The sequence below is a fragment of the Petaurus breviceps genome, unplaced genomic scaffold, assembly GCF_028583685.1.
Source record: "Petaurus breviceps papuanus isolate PSGF00001 unplaced genomic scaffold, PetGlider_PUasm1.0 84, whole genome shotgun sequence".
NCBI lineage: Eukaryota > Metazoa > Chordata > Mammalia > Diprotodontia > Petauridae > Petaurus > Petaurus breviceps.
Window position 1 is genome coordinate 1770319 of NW_027186645.1, and position 7050 is coordinate 1777368.

Consider the following 7050-nt stretch of genomic DNA (forward strand, 5'->3'; position numbering starts at 1 on the left):
TAGGTCTAAGTAAATGGAGAAGTATAAATTGCTCATAGGTAGACCAAACCAATATAATAAAAATGACAATGCTAAATAAATTAATTTGTTTATTCAGTGCCACATCAATTTAACTACCAAATAATTACTTTATAGAATTAGAAAAAAATAATAACAAAATTCATTGGGAGGAACAAAAGGTCAAGAATATCAAGGGAATCAATGGAAAGAACATGGAAAGAGAACCTAGCAATACCAAATCTCAAACAACACCACAAAGCTGTAAATATCAAAACAATCTGGTACTGGTAGAGAGCTTGATTGGTGGAATAGCTTAGACACATAATATACGATAACAAATGAGCACAATAACCCAGTGTTTGATAAACCCGAAGATTCCAGCTATTGAGGCAAGAACTCATCATTCAACAAAAAATGTTGGGAAAGCTCAAAAGTAGTATAGCAGAAATTAGGTATAGAAAAAGTCTTATACTATATATGAAGACAAGCTCAAAATGGAAACATGATTTAGACATAAAGGGTGACATCATAAGGAGATTAGTGGAATATGAATGTAATGGTAATGGGAATTTGAAGATCTTCCCTGCCTGCCACATCTATAGATGGAGGAAGAGTTCATGACCACACAAGAGATAGAGGTTCATGGGAAATAAAATGGATCATTTTAATTACATAAAATTAAAAAGTTTTTGCACAAATCAAACCAATACAGCTAAAATTAGGTGGGGGGAGAAGGAAAGTGGGGAAAATCTTTGCAACAACTTTCTCTGATAAAAGTCTCATTTCTAAGATATATAGGGGATTAAATTAAATTTACAAGAAAAAGAACCATACCCCAATTGATAAGTGGTCGTCATCATTGTCGTGATCATCATCATCATCATCATCATCGTCGTCGTCATCATCATCATCATCAACAACAACAACAACAGAGGAATACCTGTGAGCTGTCAACAATCATGAAAAAAGCTTTCAATCATTAATAATTAGAGAAATACACATTAAAACAGCTCTGAAGTACTACCCAACAGCCATTGGATTAGCTAAGAAGGCAAAAAAGGCAAATGACAAATGCTGGAGGAGTTGTGGGAAAATAGGTACATTAATGCACTCTTGGTAGAGGTCTGATCTAGTCTAACCACACTGGAAAGCAATTTGTAACTATGCCCAAAAAGTTATTAAACTGAGCATAACTTCTGAACTGGCAATACAGCTAGTAGGTCTAGATGGAAAGAATACCAAATAAAAAGGAAAAGGACCATTTGTACAAAAATATTTAAAGAAACTCTGTTGTGGAAAAGAATTGGAAACTGAGAGGATGACCTTCAATTGGAGAACGGCTGAACAAATTATGGTATGTGAATATGATGGAAGACTATTGTATGTGAATATGATGAAATGCTATTGTACTGTAAGAAATGATAAAAAAAGGGATGGTTTCAGAAAAACCTGGGAAGACTTATATGAACTGATACAAAGTGAAGTGAGCAGAAGAAGGAGAAAAGTGTATACAATAACAATATTATAAAGATAATCAACTTCTTAAGACTTAGTAACTCTAATACAATGACCAATCACAATTCCAAAAGCCTCACAATGAGAAATGTTTTTCACCCACCTCTAGATAGAGAACTGATTAACTCAGAGTGAAAACTGAAACATATTTTCTTCTCTATCATTTTCTTTACATTTTTTTAACATGTCTAATGAGGACATTTGTTTTTCATATTGGTAATGTGTTTTGTTTTTCTTGCCTTTTCAATGAGCAGGGAGAGAATTTAGAATTGAAAATAAAATAAAATTGAATTAAAAAAATAATTCAGTTGCTACATAACATCAGTCTGTTCAAATTCAAAGCCCCCACTGTGCTAGCATCCTGAAACATTGCTTCTTTGGTATTCCCTGCTGGGCTGGCATTCATCCTGGATTCCTAAACTTCATGATCCCCATGTCTCTAGCTATAAGGTTGGGCATTCCACTCCTTTCATCTAGAATTGTAAAAGAACAAAAGAAATAGACTAAAACTCTAGGGATATTTCTCAGGGACACATAGCCTAAGATGAGGGGGAAAGTAGGGAGGAGAAAGTGGCCCTCAAGTCCTACCTCCTCAACACACAGAGTTAACTGCTCTAAGTAAGGTCAACCTTTACCCTTAGACATGAATGCTAGAAAGAGAGTAACTGTGCTATGTCAGGTAGTTTTAAAGATATAAACAGCTCTGACAATGCAACCAGTGAAGAAAAAGGCTACTCCCAACCATGTTAGGCCAATAAATAATGTCTATGTATGCACCACTTCTCCTATTTCCCAGGAACAGGTCTCAAGCATCTCCCACATGTTGAGCATGTGCCAAACTCTGTTCCATAAGGAAGATTTTAATTTGTATAATGGAATTCACAAAAGTTTCTTTGGAGAGGTTTCAACAGGCAATTTTATGGAAATTTTGGGAACAATGGTCATTTAATGGCTTTCTTGGAAATAGATCTAGGGATGTCTGTTTTCCTGCTCTCTTACTATTATAGAATTTCTCTATACTAAGTATAGGCATCAGAGAATAAGTTAGTTCAGGGTTGGGGAACCTGTGGCCTCAACCCCTGTTTTTCTGTTTTTTAAAGCAAAAATTATTTCTATTTTCTTAAGCATCCATTTTGTCCACCTTAAAAGCTTTACTTTGCACCCTGATGCTACAGAAAGCATACCTTAACCTTAAACAAGCACATACCAACACTTACTTGCACTAAATTTTTTCCTCTTTTGATCTCATACCACATTATGTATTAACAGTGTCCAAGAGCCTCAAAAGCTTTGACTTGAATAGGCATCCAAACTCAAAGTCACACAATGCTGAATCTGGTCCTGAATTCATAAAATCAAAAGTCTTTCTCCCAGTAACTGGTTCTTTACACTGACTTTTAACAGTGAATTACAGCTATTTGTTGTTGGTTTTTTCAAATCAAATTCTTTATTAACATCTAGTTTACATCATTCATTTCCACAAGATTTTGAGTTGCAAATTTTCTCCCCATTTTTTCCCCTATCTACCACCCCAAAATAGTGATACCACTGGATATCCCCTTCTCCAATATGCTCTCTCCCTTATCTTCTCCCATACCCCCTCCAACTTTCCAGTAGGGCACGTGTAAAACCAAGCAAAGGCAACTTCCCAAGATTCAAAATACCAGCATAGCTGCTCTCCATTTTATTCAGTGACAAATTAAGAACAGAGAAAATCAAAATACAGCATAATTCAAAATATAGCATTCATCAAGTGTAATTTAATAATTTCCAAGTACTACTCAACCCCTGGATAGTACATTCATTTAGTCAATCACAAAGCCCCTCTTCTCAAAAGGAGATTAGTTTCCAATCATAAACAAAATACATTCATTTGGTAAGTCACAGAGCACAAAAAAGTCAAAAGTTTCCCACCCCTGGATCACAACTGAATAGGCCATCTACCCCAGAGTTACAACAAGCTTAAGATATCATCACAGTGTTTTAATACCCAAAGAAAGGTCTTTTCTTCATCTTGATCCAAGGCAAATTCTCAGCAGTCTCTGTTCCTGGGGAGACAAAGCTTAACAAGACTACAAGATACATTGTCAGTGTCCTCATTAATTCATTCTCTATCTGCAGAACAGTCCTAGGACCCTTGAAAGCATCAGCAAGACCCTCTTCCAGGATTTCTATAAACATACAACAAGAAAATCCTTCTTCAGGACTTCTGAACCAACAGCAATATTCCAGCACCTCTGGAACAACAGCACTATCCTTCACCAATGGATGAATCTGGCAAAACAACATCAAAACAGACAGACAAAGTACCAGCATCACAGCCATGTCTCCTCAGTTGTTGGCAGCTCTAGTTGGCAGCTCTTAAAAGTCCTGGCCAGCTTGAACTGGCCTTCAGCAATCCTCTCTGTCTCTCTGCCTCCATGATGCTGCTTCCAAAAAATTCTTCTGCCTCTTTTCCTCTGCTTGTGCTTCTCTAAATCCACGTCACCAGCTCCTCCCAGTTCATCCCTCTCTTTTCATGTCAGCAAGTCCATCCCACAAGTGGGATTCACAAGCTCTGGATTTTAACACAATCAATCTGAAAACCAAGCCAATAAAGGGGAATCTTTAAATTCTATTACTATTACATCATGGTGGAACTCAATGCCCCAGTGCCTGTATATCTTATTTACCAGTTACATGTAATATAATAATAATATATATATTTAAACATTTGATTTTAAAACTTTGAATTCCAGATTCATTCCTTTCCTCCCTTGTCACCCACACTTACTAGGAAGATAAGCAATTCAATATAGGTTGTACATGTGTAGCTATGCAAAACATTTCCATAGTGAAAGTATTGTAAAAGACTGACTATATTTCCCTCCCTCCTATACCACATCTCACTTGTTCTATTCTCTACTTTGATCCTGTCCCTTTTCAAAAGTGGGTGTTTCCAACTTACCCCCAGCCTGCCCTCCCTTCCATCATTCCCCCTCTCATCCCCTTTCCCCTACTCTCCTGTAGGGTGAGATACCCTATTTAGTGTGTATGTCATTCCCTCCCTAAGCCAAATTCAATGAGAATATGGTTGACCTTTTTTCCTTCCTGTTCTTTCCCTCCATTGTAACCATTTTCCTTTGCCTCTTCTATATGAGATAGTTTACCCCATTCTGTCTCTCCCCATCTCCTCTCATTACATTCCTCTCTCACCTCTTAATTTCACCTTTTAAGTATCATCCCTTCCTATTATATTGGTCCTGTGCCCTCTATCTATGTATTCCTGTACACATATATACACACATTCACATATATATTCATACACCCATATACCCTCCTATATAGACATATATATATATGTGTGTGTGTGTGTGTGTGTATACACACACAAATTTATATTCCCTTCAACTATTGTCATAGTGAGAAAAGTTTAATAAGTTACAATTATCATTTTTCCATGTAAGGATGGAAATGGTTCAACTTTGATAAATTCCTTGTGATTTCTTTTCCCTATTTACCTTCTCATGCTTCTCTTGCTTCTTGTATCTGAATGTCAAATTTTCTATTCAACTCTGGTTTTTTCAATCAAGAATGCTTGAAAGTCCTCTGTTCCACTGAATGACCATATTTTCCCCTGAAACATGATACTCAGTTTTGCTGAGTAGGTGATACATGGTTTTAATCCCAGCTCCTTTGACCTCCAGAATATCATATTCCAAGCCCTTTGATCCCTCAGTGTAGAAGCTGCCAGATCCTGTGTTATCCTGATTGTGTTTCCACAATATTCAAATTGTTTCTTCCTGGATGCTTGTGATATTTTCTTCTTGATCTGGGAACTCCTGAACCTTTCTATAATATTCCTAGGAGTTTTCTTTTGGGGATTTTTTTCAAGAAGTGATCGGTGGGCTCTTTCAACCTCTATTTTTCCCTCTGGTTCTAAAACAGGGCAATTTTCCTTGAGAATTTCTTGAAGGATGATTTCTAGGTTCTTCTTTTGATCATGGCTTTCAGGTAGTTCAAAAAATTTTAAATTATCTCACCTGGATCTATTTTCCATGTCAGTGGTTTCCCCAATGAGATATTTCATATTGCCTTCTATTTTTTCATTTGTTTGGATATGTTTAATAGTATCTTGATTTCTCATAAAGTCACTAGCTTCCATTTGTTCCAATCTAATTCTGAAGGAATGCTTCTCTTCAGTGAGCTTTTGAGATTCTTTTTCCATCTGGCAAATTTGGCTTTTTAAGACATTCTTCTGCTCATTGCCTTTTTGAGCCTCTTTTGCCATCTGAGTTAGTCTATTTTTAAAGATGTTATTTTCTTCCGTCAGGTTGTTGACTCTCATTTCATAATTTTCTTGCATCATTCTCATTTCTCTTCCCAATTTTTCCTCCACTTCTCTTATTTGGTTTTCAAAATCCTTCTTAAGTTCCTCTATGGCCTGTAACCAGCACATATTTTCCTTGGAAGTTTTTGGTACAGTAGTTCTGACTTTGCTGTATTCCCAGGGTTCCATGCTTTGATCCTTTTTGTCCCCAAAATAGGAATGTAAAGTTGGGTTGTTCTGTTTACTTTGCTTCCCTCATTTGCTCATGTTGCCACTCAATTACTTGACTTTGGGGCTTTTTGCCACAGTAGGACCCTGCTACCAGATAGGGGAGCTTTGTCCCAAACCCTGGGGTTTTCTTAGCTGCCCAAGCTATTAGTTGGCTGCCCTCTCTAAAGCCTTCACTGGCTCTGGCACCTGATCACACACCCCAGGACCTCCACCCTAGACAACAATCCAGATACAAGCAGGTTAAAGCAAGAGCAATTACCCCTCAGAGTGGTTGCTTGGTCCCCCTACAATCTGCAGGTCAGGAGCTGAAGCTGCCATGTGGTGGTGGCTGCATGCCCCAGCGCCTCAGCAGCTTCTCCCTCCAGGGGATAAAGGCCAGACTGCACTCCCAAACTACTGGATCCCAAAGTCCACATTGCACTGACGTCTCACTTTGTCCTTAGCATCTATGGGTTGATAATTCTGGAAACCACCACAGCTGTTGGTGATCTGAAGTACCTCCAGCCAATGACTGGCTGTGGCTGCCCTGAGGCTAAGACCTCTGGCTCAAGTGGGGCTGGGGTCGGCTCCCAAAGTGCTGCATTGGCTGCTTCCTGCCGGCCTGCCAGGCTGTCCTCAGTGGGAGGTTAGCTTCTCTGTGTCATTTTGTGGGTTCTGTGGCTCCAAAGTTTGTTCAGAGTCACCTTTTACATGAATTGGAGGAGGTGGAAGCTGGAGCCCCATGAAAGTCCTGTTTCTACTCGGCCATCTTGACCCCACCCCCTGCAGCTATTTGTTGAGCCCTATTTTTTCTTTCTGACCAGCCATCTCTCAGAAGGCTTGTGTGGACTGAAGAAGAAGTATAACTATAAGGTTATGTTACAAAATGCCAGAATCCAAATGACTTTTGTCTTTCATAAAAACCTCTCTGTCACACTGATAGGTCGGTAGACAGACAGACAGACAGACAGACAGACAGACAGACAGACAGACAGACAGACAGACAGACAGACAGA

General features: G+C 38.5%; 1 long non-coding RNA gene across 1 annotated transcript in view; it reads right to left on the bottom strand.

Moving 5' to 3' along the window:
* Positions 1-7050, bottom strand: part of LOC138176185 (uncharacterized) — a 61231-nt gene that overhangs the window by 52410 nt on the left and 1771 nt on the right. Inside the window, exon 2 of the long non-coding RNA XR_011172185.1 lies at positions 835-947. This is a non-coding gene — a long non-coding RNA (uncharacterized lncRNA). The remainder of the gene's footprint in view (positions 1-834; positions 948-7050) is intronic.